This window comes from Phasianus colchicus, chromosome 4 (assembly GCF_987193195.1).
Source record: "Phasianus colchicus chromosome 4, bPhaCol1.hap1.1, whole genome shotgun sequence".
Classification (NCBI taxonomy): Eukaryota; Metazoa; Chordata; class Aves; order Galliformes; family Phasianidae; genus Phasianus; species Phasianus colchicus.
Genome location: NC_143439.1, coordinates 44331983 through 44349730, shown reverse-complemented (window position 1 = coordinate 44349730; position 17748 = coordinate 44331983). Strand labels below are relative to the sequence as shown.

Below are 17748 nucleotides of genomic sequence, written 5' to 3'. Positions count from 1 at the left end.
GCTGATTCCATGAAGAAAAAAAAAGAAGAATCATTTCAACAGACACTCCACCAAGAACTCAAAGATGCCATCAAACAAATATATCAAGCCCAGGACACAATATAGACCCCACGTATTGCCAGGTGATCAGAGGAAAAAAAGCAGTTACTTTAAAAGTAACTGCACATCCTCCTTCCATAGCTCTGGTTTTGTTTTTAAAAGAGGTCTCCACGTTCTTCACTGATGTAAACATGTCAAACACAGCAAGTAAAGTAGTACTAGAAGCAAGATTTTCTTGTTCCTTCCTGTTAGAGATAGTATAGAAAGCTACAACAAAAGGTATTACAGTTATTAGCAATTATCAGCCATTACAATGAAGTGATACACCACACGCATTCCAGTGGTTCCACCCTACTGCATTGCCTTCACTGCACAACTTATCGCCGCTGTTGGTCAGCACAGAAAGGCAACAGCCACATGCACAACCAGCAGGACCCGCAGCACAAGTCAGTTCACCAAAACCCACTGTGGATTCTAACAGCACAGCTGCTAGTGTTTTGAGTGCACTGGTTTAATTTCCCTGCAGGACTCCTAAGTACTCTCCCCTACACATGCGTGGCTATGCATATCTGCATCTATAATATGCAAAAATAAGCTAGCACTCATTTTTATTAAGGTATTTAAGAACATGGAAAAAAACAATGGTGAAACCTCTGCAAATATTTGAAGATTGCTGAAAACACATAGGCAACTTGGTATTTAGATTGCAGTAACCAGGAAAAGGTGATATAAATTTTATGATTAAAAAAAAAAGTCTAACCAAACGGCAGAGCCAAGAAAACCCAACTACAGGGAAATGAAAGCAGAGACTGGAGAGCTAACAGAAGTGGACAATGCACAGCCACACTGGCAGAAGCTTGAGTTATTCCTGATGCAACAACTAAATACTAACCAAAGCAGTTTAAGGGAAGTAACTTAAGTGGAGAAGTGCCAGAATAATTAGGGATTAAAGCAATTAATCAAAGGGAAGGAAAAGTTAATGGAGTATAACATGAGTTCATACCCCTTGGTGGAAAGTTACATTCTGAAATAACTTTTTGGTACTAGAGAAAGAAAAAAAAAAAAACCACTAATGTGGAAACTTAAGAAAAATTCAGTATACTACCTTGTTATTTGGAGGACAGAAAACTATCAAATAGCACTGACTTTTTTTCCAGAAAATATAAATATGCACTAGCCAAAGTATTCTGTCGAATAATCTCAATGACAACAGAGGAAATAAGAAGGCAGTAAACAACTTAAATTTTCCCATGCCCTTATCAGAACAACTGCTGAGTCTAAAAACATCCTCACACATGAGTTAGAAAAGGACGAAATTCCACAGTGCAAGTACTCCCTGTAAAAAAGATAGGCTGTTCTCATAAAAAGTGAGAATGTTTAAAAGAAGCTGTACAACAGCCAGCTACACTTGTAAACACTGAAGAAGCTCTGACTCTTGTTTCTCCTTTCACAGGAGAAAGCAAAATAAGGAGCATTAACCTCACCCTGCTTCAGCCCCACTCCTGCACAGCCTGAGCGGCCTAGAAACTTGCCAGGTAGCCCCCAGAACCCATGGGATACAGGCAGCTTTAGAAACACTTGATTTTCCTGATTTAATGTTAAATGAGGGTATATTACAACACTGCATTAAGAGAACAAAATAAGCCAAAGGGAGAGAGGGCCTTCTGGGTAGGCAATCACTTCAGCAACTTCTGCTTGGTCAATATCTAACACGGTATTTTCACTCACAGGGCACTCAGCATCCAACTACAAGATGTCTCCAATCATAAAGCACTAGCGGCACACTTGATCTTATATGAATGTTAAACATATTACATTTTATGCATACATTTTACACATACATAAAATCATGTAAATCAACCCTCATCCTCAAGACAGCTAAACTGCATTCCAAAGTTTCTATTACAAGTAACACTATTTTGCTGGGCTGCTGAGATCATTAGTTACTTGGCATGTTAGAACTTAGCTCAGTGCTAAGCTCTGAAACTTACAAAAAATACCGTATTTGACATTTTCCATGATAATCTGTGCAAGAATCTCTGCTTTCAAAAAAAAAAAAAAAAAAGCAGCCCACTTCTTCCACACTTGATTGCAGATGGAAGTTTGAAGCCACAAAACACAAGAGTTAGAAATAAGAGCCCAAAATATGTCATTACTTTGTTCATTTCTCACTTTGCCAAGGCATTTATATCACATTACCACAGTTAGTCTTAGAGCCAAAATCAGCTCCTCAGAAGTGACTATGCAAAAAAAACAAAACAACAGGATGGGGCACCAAGTTACGCATTCAAAATAAATAGCAAGCCTTCACCTAAACTGCTCAGAAAGACACTACGAAACCAGTCTTAAGGTGACATTAGGAAAAGTTTGACATTCAGTCAAATATTTTAGAACTACAGAACCTTTATATACAGAATCATATTTATACTGTGTGGAAAATGATACTGAATACAGTTTTAACATCAAAACCATCTGATTGTTTCTACTCCGGCCACAGCTACAAGGCAGACTGATCTCACAACTTGGCAATATTTTTAAAAAGGGACCACGTGAATTTTAAATACAGCTTCGTTACCACGCAACACAATTAACCTTTATGAAAACACAGCTCAAAAGCAAACTACTGCTCACACACAGTAATTAGCAGAGAGAACTAATTGCTGGTATCAGCTCACGTGGGACAGCCACTGCAATGCATTGCTGTATCTCCACAGAAGTACAGTGTATGTCAATGGGAACAGGCATTTTCAGTGCCTATTTTACTTAGTGATCCAGACTGCATCCATATTCATCACCAGCGCCCACTGCAAAAACATCAGTGACAAAAAGCCAGCAGGTTGCAAAAGTAAGTTGCATTCTATGCAAAGCTTACACCTCCAAAGAGTACTGTGTGCTCCTTCAGAAAAAAAAGAATTATTAAACATGAACACCTGTTTGTAACCTCTGTATCACCTGATTTGTTAGGTGAGGTGCAGTATTAACAAAATTTCACACTATAGCTAGTCTTAAACTATCATCAACTTTACAATGAACTGGAAATGTCCATTAATTATTTGCTTTACCTGCCGCAGCACGAATGGATCTCTTAGACAAATCCCACACGCGGGGGTTAGCAGAGAGCCTGTCGCACCTCACCTCGTGAAAATAAATAAAGTAAAACGCCCTCACCCCGGTGCCAGAGCTGTGCCAGCAGCAAGGACACGCGTAACCCCGGTGAGAAAGGGACGCTCGGTTTTCTGCTTTGCTCCAGAACTTGAAATAAACGGGGAGGAAAGAGGTGTTGGCGTTGATTTTTGGGTTCTTTTTGGCGGTTTTTTTTCCCCTCATAAATATTAGCACCGCTGCCTCGGAACGATGGTATCGGGTATAACTCAGCGTCCTTCCCAGGCGCTCTCCTGTCCCCCGGCAGCGCAGACGGGCGCGGAGCAGCAGCGCACACCCTCGCACCCCCTCACAGCCTCGCCGGACCCGCAGCGCACGGCCGTCAGGGCTTCTCCACGGGACCCACCTGCGCTGCGCACCGCGTGCTGCGGGCGCTCGGGACCGCGGAGACGGAGAGCGGGGTGCCGCTGCCCTCCAGCCCGGCCCCGCGCTCGCAGCCCGGCCGGGCTCGCTCCCGCACCGCACACGTTACGGGCCGAGCTCCCGTTAACCGAACAAAATTATAAAAAAGAAACTTTTAAAACCTGAAGCACTCGCGCCGGCTCTCAGATCCACAACCCGTCTCCTGCGCTCAGCTCGGGCGCTCCCTCAGAAGAGAAGCCCGACCCGGCAGCGCGGCGCCCGCCCACCTCGCAGCGCGCCCCGCAGCCGCACCGCTCCGCCGCTCCTCCTGGCCCGTCCCGTACGGCGAGGGGCCCCGCACCGCCCTCCGGCCGCACCTGACGCCCCTCGCTCCGCTCACCTGGCGCCGGGCCGCCCCTGGGCGGTGCTTCCGTCGGCGGGGGCGCGGAGGGGGCCCGGCCGCGCCGTGCCGCGCAGATGGCGGCGAGAGGCGCAGGTAGAGAGCGGGAGAACTGGGTCAGCGACTAAAAATACTGCCCGGCGAGCAGGAAGGAGCTCCGAGAAGCTCTCGCCCCACTGGGGCTTCTCGGCGGTGCCGGGCCGGGCGCAGCGGGCACCTTCCCCTCAGGCGGCGGCGGGAAGAGCTGCAGCGCGAGCGGAGCGGCGCAGGCTGCGAGTGTCGGCCAATGAGCGCGGAACTCCTCTTGCTTTTTTGTTTCACCGCGCGTGGCTCCGCGCACGGCGCGTCAAGTCATGAGGGCGCGCGAGCGGCTGCCTCGCAGGCCCGCCCGGCAGCCCGGCCCGGAGTAAATCATTAACCCGGGGCAGCGGAAGGGCAGGCCGGACCGCATTCCCCTCGCCTCGCCTGGCCCAGCCTGGCCGGGACGCGCGCCGTCGCGGCCCCGCTCACCCCTGCTCGCCTCGTTGGGCCCGGTGCTGCCGTCCCAAGCGGGGCACCGTGTGAAGTGCCTGGTTGTTCTGCAAGGTCAGCCTGGAGCTGCGCGGGCCGGAGATGAGCTTAATGGTGTGCAGCGGTGCCGAAAGGCCCGAGCTGCATCTTCTTAATGGCATAAGCTGCCGGGTTTGTGCTGAGTTTATGCAAAATAGGATACGAATGGAAACAGACGAAGTTTATGCGTTCAGCTTTCACTGCTGTAGAATCATGGAATCATAGAATTGCTCAGGTTGGGAAAGACCTTAAAGATCATCGAGTCCAACCGTGATCTAACCATACTACCCTAACTCAGGCAACCCTCTGCTAAATCATGTCCCTGAGCACCACATCCAAACGGTTTCCTTTTCGCACTTCGTGTCACTTGCTCTTTGTGCTTCTCTTGTGTGAGTGGGGGCAGAGCCTGTGCTCCCCTCCCAGGGCTGTATGGAGGAGTAACTGCAGCTGTGTCCTGTGCCAAACCAGAGGAAGGAGAGTGTCTGTGCATCGGGTGCTCCTGAGTCCAGGGAAAGGAGTGTGTTGTGTCTCCGCACTGCTGTGAGTGAAAAGCTGCTTTTGTTTTTTTGGGAGGTTTTTTTGTTTTTTTGTTTTAATCAGAAGTGATGTTTTTCCTGTGAAGAATGCGGACTTAGTAGGTGAACAAATGCTTCGTGCAGTATTAATGAAAATCACCTGTTTTCCTCATGCCTTGCAGGTTTCAGTGAGTGTGTTGTGGCTCGTGTCAGACTCCTTGACTGTGTGGAGGTGCTTTGGAGACTAGGCACCAAAGCGGTGTGTGCAGCCAGTGCACACACATAACATGAGATACAGAGGGAAAATACTTCATTCACCTTTACAGATCTCCAGAAGGTAAGCTCTGCCTACATAACATCTGGGTGGAGAAGCTTTCCAGTGCCAGTAAGGCACCCTGCTGCCATAGCAGCCTTGGGGCTCATTATGTGCCCAAACAGGCATCTGTACAGATTTGGTGACTCCAGAGGAAATGCTTGACATCACACTAATTCCCTGACCTTCCTTCCATCCTCCGCTACTATATACAGTTGCTGGCTATTTATATATGATGAATATGATTCAGAATTGAACATGCCAGGAAGACACTAAATCCTTCAACCTACTAATTAAAACAAGGGGTATAGCATGATTACTTTGTTCCATCACCACATGAAAGAGGACTATTTGTTTTTATTGTGGTTAGCTTAGTAGTAACAAACAAAATATTTTATTCCTATCCATGAGAAGCGATCTTGCCTATCTTAATGGGCTTCATCCAGAATGTACTGGAGTCAGCAGCAGTATGCATGGGCTTTGAATTTACATGTGACTGCAAATCTGGTGAGATGGATTAGATCAAGAGTGCTGTCAGACTACAAGGCTGAGCATTGAAGACTTTGACACCCCAAAAAGGAATGATGTCTGTCTTTCAATGAGTCTGTACAGTGCTTCAGCCCTTGGAAGGCAAACCCTTCACTATTGCAGCTGAAGCACACTGTCAGGCATCTGTTGCTGTGGCTGGACGTGTGGAGCAAGGAACATTGTGAGATTTTTGTGGTGTCATTAGATTACTGCTCATGTGAAATTGAGTGATAGATAGTTTACATAGCCGGCCTTTTAGCAAAGTTCACAGGCATGGCTCCAACTGTACATATGGAGGCTAATCTCAGTTACAACTTGAAAATGCCTCTGTCTTTGTTACTGTGGGGATGGTCTGGAAAGTATCGACAGATTGCTACATCTGAAAGCTTGTCATACTGGTCTTTATCCCACCAAAAATCACTGTACCCTGTGACTGTTTCATTGTGACTTGCTCTTTCATTTTTTGTGGTCCAGCTATTTGTCTAGGCCTTTTGTACAACAGTAATTAAGGAAAAAGAAATCAGCTTAAAAAACAAATATGACTCTTAGATTCTTTTAAACTGAGATAAGAGTGAGGGAATTTGGGAACAGTTGCATTGGCATTCCATAAAAATCTTCCCTAATTCAGCTTGGCTGGAATTCAGGTTGAGAACGAAAGTAGAAGTCATTACATAGAGGAAAAAATGTTTGTCAAATCCCATCGAGAAGGATTTCAAAGAAATGGCCAAGGATTTTCAATGCAAGGAAAGAGAAGAAACCAGCAAGACCACTGACATCTGTATAATTTCTTTATTTTATTTTATTTTATTTTATTTTATTTTATTTTATTTTATTTTATTTTATTTTATTTTTTACTTTTATTTTTTTTGTGTCATTTGTCCTTGGAGATCGCTTTCTTGGGATTCCAATCAAAAGCTGTTGGAAAACAGTTATTCTGGTCACAGCCTCACAAAACACCTTTCTTCTGTTGTTAAGTAGCAATTAAATGACTTCTGCTTTGTTTTTTTTTCTCCTCAGTTCTTCTATTCCTTTTTTTTTTCTGTAAATGTGATGAAGAATGAAGTATTATGCTGCCTAATCATTTAAAAGGAGTGAAGGAAAAGAGAAAGAAGTAAGAAAGGCACAAAAACCTTACAAAAGGAAGAGAAATGGAATACAGGTGATAACAAGGGAAAAGGCATCCAAAACTACGAGGAATAAAGTGAAGAATTAGAAAATCCAGAACAAAGGATGAAGAACATAGGCTGCATGTCTAGACTCTTGTCTTAGGCCCCACATGTACTTCTGAAAGGGCTAGAAAGATACACTATGCTGAGATGGCTGTCTTTAATAATAGATATGATTGCAGCAAGTGTAAATATATTGAAATAGTACCAGGTAACTTGAGTATCAATAGCAATAAAAATGCAGCAGCACAGGGTGGCCAAGTCAGTGTTCTTCTGGTATCCAGTGTAATGGATGGTTTTGAATAGGTTATTAGGGAACTACATTTCTACTCCTGACTCTTAATGGTTGGTTGCACTGTACTTTAATATTATATGATAATTGACTAAAAAAACTGCCTTGTAACAGGGACTGAAATTCAAATTTCCCCACTCCGAGCCATATACTCTAATTGTTGCGTTGCAAAATGATGCTTTGCTTCTTTGTCCCAATGAGTGTGGATTAGTTTGTTCAGAATAACAGCTTTCCAGCAGGCACAATGAAGGGATTCCACCAAACTAGCCTCTGGCCTGGTGATGAAGGGGATTTCCTGGGAAGTGAGAGGTGGGCATTCAGTATTGTTCTCAATACTCTACAATACTCTAAGCTGCTGTCTGCTGGGCCTTCCTCCTGGCATGCTTTTGAAAGATACTGAAGTCCAAGTGCAGAAGTGCTTCAACATAACTCAAATGTTGTAGATGCCAAGAACATTGTAACTTCAGTATCAGGAGCTGGCAGCTCAGGTGCTTCTTACACTGCCTGTTAGAGTTTCTGGTCCAAGGTACTGGTGCTTCTGGTGTGGGGGCACCTGCCTCAGAGCTGTGGGCTAGGAAACCAATGCCAGAACTTGAGAGTTGCAGCTCTTAACACTGCACCAGATAGTCTGTTGTGGATAAGGCTTATCTTTGCCGTGCTTGGGAAAGCACTGTGTTGTGGATTTGTTCTTGTTCAGTGGTGTGCTCACTGGTAATTCATGGCATTATGAGGCAGACTTCTGTCAGATAAAATTCCAGCATGCTGGAGGTGAGCATACTCTGTTGAGATTTTTCATTTTATTTTTTTTTAAGGTGGGGAGAGGGCCAGTGGAGACATGTAATGAATGTCGATAACTACATTCAATTTCTTTGGCAAGTGGTAAGTACTGTTCCCCTTTGTTTGCTCATGAAGACTATGTTTAAAGTGTTTCATAATATAAAGCAAACCTTTCTGGAGGCCAGTGCCAATTTTGGTTGAAGAAATGTATAGCAGCACAGTTGAAAGTTTTCATTATCTCCTTATGCTCAATTACTAATGAATATTCTTTAATTTTTTTTACCACACGTTTCACATTCATGACTTTTTTTTTTTTGCCTGAGGCCTATGTGAATAAAACAGTGTACTTCCTGCTTTGACAACATACTGATGATGTACGTTAAGAGAAAATCATTAGGAATAGCCCTGCTGACAATGTTGCTGGATGGTAACTTGCACTGAATCCTGTAATTTTACTTGTGATTTTACCTGTAAAGGCTGGAAGTAAAATAATTCTCTTGTAAGAATCTCTAGTATTTCTCATCCACGCTTCGAAAATAGACAGGCTGTGGGTATATCCACTGGTGAACAGTTCGCAGATCTCTGGGCTGAATTAATCCCATAAGTAAAAATTTTCTTCATATGGTATCAACAAAGCAAGGTCGAGTTCTATACTTATAAGCATCATTGGTGAAAAACCAGAAAGTATTTTTAAAGCTTTAAGCATTAGACGGTTGTACTTCACTTGATTCCCTAATGTAATAAAATTCTTCCTTTCCAAGCCATTATCAGTGAGACAAATCCCTGCACTGTATGTGTTATTAATTATTTATTCTTTCCATTTTTTCCTAAATGCACATTAAAGAATTGACTCATGGCTTTTAATACAGTTCTGAAGAAGAAACTCAATCGATAATTTTTGGAAATGCTTTCTTATGACAAATACATTTATAAGAAAGACAGTAAGTTTAATCTTCTGTGGTGTTAAGGTAATGGTTCAACTACTTTACTCCTATTAGTATTTTGATAAATCTAGATAGGGATTTTTTTTTTTCTTCTTTATACTAATGATTTTTTGAGAATTTGTATATTGTTCTTACAGATACGTTAATTACTTTTCTATTATTTTTTCTAGTTGAAATACAATGACTACTTCTTCCCCCTTGTTTCTGTGGTTTCAGTTTCATGAAAACATTCTTGTATAACCTAGTGCAGAATGATGAATTTACTGTTTTATACATGTAGTTGTTATCCTTAGGTATTTTCCACGTATGTTATTTTTAAGCTTTCACATAAGGAAATGCATGCAAAAATTCCAGACATGGCTATTTGTCTGTTCTGATAGAAAAGCAAGCAAACAAAAAGGTTATGTAGTGAATGGAGGGCCCAGCACATTGCAGAATTTTCAATGCATGTGAGTATAATTGCAGATTTAATTGCCTTTGACAAGGGAATGAGGAGGGATGTTACAGCTATGTGAGGGCATGGCTAAACCTTGCAGAAGTGTACTGGTTGGAATGGTGGCTGCTAGGAAAGGTTAAATTATGGATTATATGTAAAAGATGTTTGAGGGATTCATATACTGCCAAAATATGAAGCTCTCCAGTCATACCTGCTGAGTTCCTAAGAGAATAGTGAAATTCTTTGTAGATATCAAGAAACCATTGAACAGAAAGAAAAATAAGAATCCTTATTTTCAGCCATTCTATGGGACCCATTGCAAGTTAGAGGAGAAATGGAGAAACTCTCCAAACAAGTTGCTGGTGGAGGTATTGCAGAAGTAGGAGAAAGTGGTTTCATCACTGGCCCACTGCAGACTTAATGCTTTGAAAAAATAAATTTTGCTGAAGCAAAACCATTTGTATTCTTATCTGTAGCTGGTCAGCTATTTAAATGGCACTGAAGATTACTTCCTTCTGCAACTTTCCTATTATTTAAGGAACAAATAAATCATACCGCTATTGCAGCATCTCCCTCATGAGGCTTGGGTGTGAGATTTAAGTTAGCAGGGTTTAGCCACATTTACACTGTGGCAACTGTGGACATGGGGATGAATAAGATCTTAGCAGCAAAGACCTGGTGATGTGACTTGTTCTGACAGGAGAAAAGGCTAAGCTAACTTGTGTATAGCAAATGCAAAGTAATGCATGCTGACAATTTCTGCAGATCAGCTGATGTATTACTAGTTGTTCTATGAGCTAACTTCATGGTACTTCTGAGATCACAAGACAGTTTAGTGCACCACGCTTCTCTTTGCTTAGACTCTGCTCTAAGAGTAATGGTCTTTCTATAGGCTTCTGTGGATTTCAGATCTCTATGCATGCAAATATATTGCATTATACACACAGTACCTTGTTACTGCAAATTATACGTACCGGTTGGAGTAGTCCTATGTCAAAGTAGTTACAGTATACGTAATGGGACAGAATCAATAGAGAAATGACAGTAATTTTGATAAAGGTAGTTCATTCCAAACAGAGACTTGCACCAATAAAATAGGGAGGAAAAGCTTGAACTCAGTTCTCTGTGGCAACAAGATATTCCCATCTGAACCTTAGTAAGACAGGATAGAAGGAAACAGTGCTTTGAGGAAGCTGCACTGCGGCAGCATTTGACAGGATTTCACACTGCTTACTCAAAAGGGAACTGTTAAAGGTGAAGAGCCAGACAACTAGAGAATGAAAACGTTTCCTCATCTCTTTTCCCATCCTTTCGAGTACAGGCAGATGAATTCCAACATTAATGAAAGGGCAAGCATGTACTTTTGATTTTGAGAAATACTGAATGCTGTTCTCCATGCATGAAAGGTTGGATAGGGTGGGAAAATACACGTAGAATTTAGAGTGAAATAATCCAATGGGAGAAAAAAATCCTTTTTTACATTTGTACTTAATGTGTTTTAGTCCATGCTTTTCTATTGCAGCATGGATCAGTTAGAGATATTCTTACGCTAATTCATATCTTAACCAAACCTTATTGTTCTTAGAATAGGTTTGATTAAGTATTATTTTTGCTCCCCATTTCAATACATGTTCTAAATAGTCAAAGAAACGTAGCTAGGAAAAAAAGACCTTGATTGCAATGGCACAGAGACTGTTGTTCTTGGCATAACTTTAATGACCAGGCAGACCTTTAAGTAAAAAAATATATATTCCTGTCAAGGATTTCCCTTCAAGCCCCTTGACTTTCCAAATTGGGAAAAATATATTGTTGAGTCGGTGCATCTGAAGTAAAAAGAACATTCCCATCATTGGAAAATTTCAAGTAAATGAAAAAGGTATTGCAAATGTTATGTATATACAGCACTCCTCACCTGAAATACAGTAGGATTCATCTAGGACATTGTGTTGCTATTTCATACCAAAAAGACAGTGTAAATAAGTGAGTTTTTTGATAGACTAGATAAATTTTGAATTAATATTTTAAGCATGCATTATTTTGTCTATTGTGTTTTTTTAAAGATTAATTGAACGTGTAATGAACAAAAAAACAGTTCAACATGAAGTTATGAAGTCATTAATGTTAACACTGTGTGGGCAGTCTCTTTCTTTTTTGTTATCACTTCAGTTCATTTTTCTGATAGCCCAGTAGTCCTGGATAGTAGGAAGTAAATTTAAGTTGCAGTAGGAATTAAATACTTCATTGCTAATTACTTGCTTTCTGTTAGCTAAACTTAAGGCTAGCATGTAAGTTACCCACCAAGATGCAACATCAGAATCTTCTGAAGACAGAAGTCAGTTTACTTTCAAAAGTGATTATAAAAAAACATGCGTGTTTTTTACTGTGATGAGTTTCTGAGTCAGAGCTGGCTTGCGCTCCAGAAGAGTACTCATCCCTGCTGTCCCACATGGCGCCCTCCTTAACCACAATCTCTTGCTCAGCCTTCTATTAGTGAGCATTTGTCAGGTTTTATAATTTTCCACAGTCTGTAATGCAAATGGTAGCAACAAATAGCATTTTATAAGCTCGTACATATTATTAGAATTATCTGAAGAATCCTTGTTATGTGTGACTGTTTATCTCATCATATGATACTTTATATGTATGACAGAAGACTGTAAAATACCATACATAATATGGATGGTACATACAGTGACTTCTGGATTTTGTTTGCAACTCACTGTGAGCAGCTTGTAGTGGGTTTTAAATGGTTATAACAGGAACTGCTTACATTAAGAGTTACTGATCCTCTCTCTCTCTCTCTCTCTGAATATTGATATAATGGATGGTGGTGCCAGCTAAAGCTGATTACTTCCTGCTCTTTAGTCCTGCTGTCTTTGTGGAAACTAAAGCTACAGATTTCCTTAATTAATCATACCAGTCAAGAAACTGAATAATTGTAGTGGAGAATTCTTCTATTGTCAGCTCTTCTTTCCTTTAAATACAAAGCCTGGATGTTAGCTAGCAGAGGTAATTTTTCAGGGACGACTTTGGGCATTTTTACCACAACATACTTCCATAGTACACCTATCCCAGAGACCAAATTCCTTACTCTGTAAAAAGCTTCCCAAATTATGCTACCTTAAACCTTAGACATTGCTAATAAACTTGTGTCCAGGTGAAAAACCTTAGGATTCCTGATTATCACAAGGATCAGACATAACTAGTAGCCTGACCTAGAAATGGAATGAGACTTAGTCCTTGAATGACATGTTCCTTCAGCAGGTTTCAAAGTATTCTGTAAAACAGGTAAACCATGTTTCTCTCATACACAAGTAGAGAATATCAAAGGTTCAGTGACTTGCTGTGTGCTGCAGAGAAAATCAGAGGTGATGGGGGAAACATTTTTACTCCTATAGCTATATATTGAATTGTAAGTTTCATTTCTTCATTTCATGCATTTGTTTTTTGTTCTTCTTTATATTAAGAAAATGAGATCCACGGATCAGAGTGGTTCCATTTTTTCTCTGCCTTTCTAAATGCACAAAAATATATTTAATTTGGTATTGGTTCTCCTCCCACTTTAGTTGGATTCCTAGATGGGTAAATTAGCAAAATAAACAGTACTGCAGTATTTTATTTTTTTTCCCTTCAGACAATAATACAAGTTTTGCTTAAAATATTTATTTTTATCAGATAATCTAAGAAACACATTTATTGCTGAGGATTTATACCACACTTCCAAGACTGAAACTTGTTTTTTTTAATAATTAAACATGAATACACTCCAATGAAGGCTTTCTCTGGTATCACATCAGAGTTGCTTGCATTTAAATTAGTGGGTCAGGAAGACAGGACAGTGGAACCTTTTATTAGCAGCTGACTTCTCTCGAGTCTCATTTTACATTTTTGGTTCCAGCACTATTCAGCTGAAAGAAGATATTGTAGGTGAAATAAAGGAGGTAAATAACAGACAGGGCAGCTGCCAGACATCAGCTTCCACTGAGTTCTTCAAAAATATCTGTATTCTCAGCAATAGTAAAAAGAATCATAATGCAGCATGTTTCCTTGTGAAACAGGTAGTCTTTTGTATTCTCTTGGAAGAGCTTTTCATAAGCTATGTCTATGGAACAGAGTTCAGTATTTTTTAAGGCTGTCTTAGATGAAGAGGATGACCATCAAGTGAGAAACAATGGAAAATGTCCATATAAACTAAATTTCACTTGCTGGAATTATTGTGGTACTGTTGTTAGCCAAGGAGATCCATATTTCCCTTGCAACCACTTCGTTATGTTCCAGAAGACCTCACAAGTGAATTTGGTTACATTATTATTCTTTCAGGGTGTTGAACAGCCTGATGCTCCTTCAACATCTTTTAGCAATGGTGCTCTTTGAAAAGCTGCAGGATGTCTTGATTTCTCTTGAATTTTATTTTTGAGGGCTAATTAGCACACAAATAACAGAGACATTGTGAGACGTACTCAGTGAACATATAGCCTGCTATCACACGCATTAGCAAGTAAGTCAGAGATGCTGCGTTTTTCTTTATAGTCCTAGTTCTTTCCAGCTCCGACCGGACATATGTGAAGATTTTTTGCTCGGGCAGCATAGGAAAAGGTTGTTGATATTAGTATATTCTGAATTACAGAGCATGTATGAACTTACAGGGCTGCATTCCCTATAGAATGATATATAATGAATATGTATTAGAACTTCATAATGAGGAGGTAGAATACTAGAAAGGGTTTGTTGTTACAGCTGTGTTTTCTTTGGGACACAATGTAAATGATCTGCTTGAGGAGCAGATTACAGAGCTAATTTATCCCTAGTGTAACTTCACTGGACTCAGTTGATTTGCATGGGATTTTTTTCATCCCTAAGAAAAAAATCAAACTGCATCTTATGTGACTGGATAAGCATTCAGTACGTAATGTCTTTATGTTTATTTTCTTGTTAGTATCTTGTTAATATGAAACTTCTGTTCCAGCTTTAAAAGCTCAAATATTTTCATTTACTGTTGGGACTTGAAAAGAAAAATAAAGTAGAATTTAAAGTTATTACCATGGATTGCAAATATTAATGACTTTTTTTTTCCAATTGTAAACATAAAAAGGAAGCCCTTCCTTCACTACTGTAAAACCTTTTCCTTAGAATTTTTAGGAGTGACTGGGACTCTCTACCCCTTTGACTCAGTACAGAGGAAAAGAAAAAAGAAAAATCAAACCCATCTGGAAGAACACACCTCTGAAGCTGTTAAGCCTCTTGTCAGGAAGAGGCAGTAAGAGGAACAGATGAGAACTGCACTGAGATCTTTAATTAATAATGCTGCATAGTAGAAATGGAGAAGATTCAGTGACAGAGGACTAACCAATTTGAGTGAGAATTACTGCAAAAACTTCCATGGGATATTTAAAATGTATCATTCAAAACTATTTTTAAAAAAAGGAAACTCAATAAAATCTTCTTATCACAAGATAGAATGTTTGTATATTTTGCAAGTGTTAGTAACAGTAACTTAAATTCGAGCCTATCAAGCAAGATTTGCAAGACTTCCTAGCAATTACATAAGGCGTTTGCTGAGTACTCCCTAATTAATTTTAGAGAAGGTGCTTTTTCCAGATAGGTATATGGCATTTCTGTAGGAAATTTCTGCTCTCCCTGCAGTTTGGCACAGGCACTTTCACTTTATCCTGCTGATATCACAAGTTCTTAGTCACCTGATAATGAGGAACACTCAAATGCACCATTTGTGTTACGATAGAAAGATGGGATCCACTCCAGTAAGGTAACATTGAATTCAACAGTAGTTGAGATAGGATCTCTTCATATTTTTCAAAACATAGAGAAGAGCAGAAGAATCATAACAGGAATACAGTAGTACAGATACATTAGCTTAAGTGCTGTTTGGAACTTGCAGATTTGTTTGTCTGCTTATCAGCAAAATATACGATCTACATTTGAAATGGAAGGAATTCACTTAAACAACTTTGATTTGTTTTCCTGTAATTTAATTATTTACATAACTTCATGGGGAGAAGTGCTAGTATTAGTTTACAAATGTAGTATTACTTAAGAAAATACAGCATGTACAGAGCACCATCTAGTGCAGGATATCACTAAAAAAGTCTTTCTATCACTTGTCTTCATTAAGCTAATTTGTTATGGACCATCATGTTGAAGAAAAAGCCAGCCCTATGGCTCTTGTGGCAATATAATTACTTGGGGGCCTTCAGCTCATGGCAACAAAATTGGAAGCACGGAAATTCAGGTAATCTTCTGTGAGAACAACATACTTCTAAGAGGAATCTTCTTATCGTCATGTCCACAGTGCTGGGCGCATACTCTCATTACAATAAATACTGTCCCATCTAGTTGTAAATGAGACTGGACATTGATTCCCAGAACACTTTAGTGACCTAATTGCCATTTTAGATTCCTTAAGTGCACCAATTAGCACCTCAAAGCCTTTGCTCAGTTTCTGCAGAACCTTAGTGTTCCCCAGGTTCCTTAAACCCAGGTATTCACCTGTCATGACTAACAGGTGAGATTAAATAATTGATTATCATTAAGAAAAGAAGAAATCAAGGAAGTTTAGATTCAATAAGAGGCAAGCAAAAGAAACAGACAGTTACTACAAATTGCTGAAGAAGGGCAGAGAAGAGCAAGTTACAGGGTTAAGTTTTTTCTTTTTGCAAGGGCTGTGTATCAGTTCTTTTGTAAGCAACCAAATACATGAATTTGGCTCCAAAGTTGTTCAATCGATATTCGAATAAATATTATATTTCTGATGCAATCTGTTTAGCATTAGGGTTGGATTAAGAGGAATTGCCTTAGTTAACTGAACACGTAAACTGACTTCTGTCCTGCACTAAATAAAGGTTGAAATGGGCCACAGCAACTTAGAAAGTATGATTTTGGATGAAATACTACGTTTTCAAGCCACCATCACTGTCAAGATTTATCTAATCTTCTTATTAAGATGAACAAACATTGTAGTGTTTCTCTTTGTACATTTAAATTCTCTCTATTGCATATGTAGTTTGGCTGAATGCTTGAAACACTTCTAGTTCTCCTGTTCTCAAACGTACTCTGAGGAAAACCCTACTTTTAACAGCTCTGTTTTTTGTGGGTTTTTTGTTTGTTTTTGCTTTCTAACAAGAGAACAAGACGGAAACAAGTGGAAACTTTTGAAAATCTAGATGTAGAATACTTCCCTGGATACTTTCTTTGCTCTTAATACTTCTTTCACAAATGCAAAAGAGAACCCGCTGCTGAAGCTAAAAAAAGGAAGTATACAAACTTAAATTTTCATTCTTTTTGATCTAATGAGAATTAAAGGAACTTGATAAACCTAACAAGTAGTAGTTTGATCTGTCTTTCTGAGCATACTATTTTTCTAAAAGCCATGAAAAATAGCTTTGACAGAACAGAATATGATACTTAAAAATGATGTTTAAGAATTGGTGTTAGGAATAACAGTTTTGGGAACACAAGCAGTATAGCTGAAGAGAAGTTCCCACTGGAAGTAAGTAGGCCAGATTTTAGTGCCTCAGCTCTTTATTAGTGCATACTGGACATTTAAAAACAAGTGCTATAGCATCAAAGGATCTTTAGCCGTTCATTTAATTCTCTTTAGATTATAGTTTTTATTGTTTTGTTCTCCAAAATGTTTAGGAAGTGGAAGGAAACAGACAGTTTAACATACAGTTATATTTCTCTTGAACAAATATTACAAGATATATTTCCGATCACATTGTTCATTATAAAATCATTACTGACAATGTATTTTACTTGTTATATCCTTGATTCTTTTTCTTTAGAGTTATAAGATTTATATCAAGTAGTATGTATTCGTTTTCAACTATTTGGGAGTTACTATGCTGTTCTGTCTAATGCCTCAACAATAACAAAAAAACAACTGGCCTTTATTCTGCTATCTTGTAAGAATAATGATTCCCCTAGAACAAGTTTCTACCTGTTAAGGAAATAAATAGTTACCAACAGCCCATGTCAGGCTGTTTATACTCACTCTTTGAAAGTAAAGAGTTTGTATATTTGAGAATAATTATGATCATTTTGAATTACATCATTCACATGTTTTTCATCTAGCCAATGTGATCTACTGCATGAGGAAAGGCCACAGAGAGATGGTAGGAATTAACTATTGTATTTGTTTACTGCTAGCAGTATGTGAGGTGCTTTTCAAACAGCTAGGTAGGATGTCAAAGTCCTTGTCCTGAAGAGTATCCAGTTGAAATAAACATACAAATGCATTTTAAAATGCACAAAGATTTGTTCTTCCTTAG

General features: G+C 39.6%; 1 protein-coding gene and 1 long non-coding RNA gene across 8 annotated transcripts in view; one reads left to right on the top strand and one right to left on the bottom strand.

Moving 5' to 3' along the window:
- Positions 1–4262, bottom strand: part of MTUS1 (microtubule associated scaffold protein 1) — a 111296-nt gene extending 107034 nt beyond the window's left edge. For 2 of the 5 annotated variants that reach the window (XM_031588646.2, XM_031588648.2), the window contains exon 1: positions 3726–3880. The gene's annotated coding sequence lies outside the window, so the exon portion shown is untranslated. Of the gene's footprint in view, positions 1–3725; positions 3914–3943 lie in introns of those variants that run through there. The other 3 variants (XM_031588647.2, XM_090139375.1, XM_090139373.1) reach the window with 3 other exon arrangements.
- LOC116225944 (uncharacterized) lies at positions 3907–15712 on the top strand. 3 transcript variants are annotated; one of them, XR_016466152.1, is made up of 4 exons: positions 3907–4039; positions 4887–5032; positions 5190–5344; positions 8119–15712. It is a non-coding gene; the product is annotated as an uncharacterized LOC116225944 (long non-coding RNA). The 3 variants fall into 3 exon arrangements; XR_004166183.2 differs by lacking the exon at positions 3907–4039 and having other exon boundaries at positions 4336–5032; positions 8119–8185; positions 14594–15712; XR_004166182.2 differs by lacking the exon at positions 3907–4039 and having other exon boundaries at positions 4336–5032.
- Positions 15713–17748: the final 2036 nt, after the last annotated feature.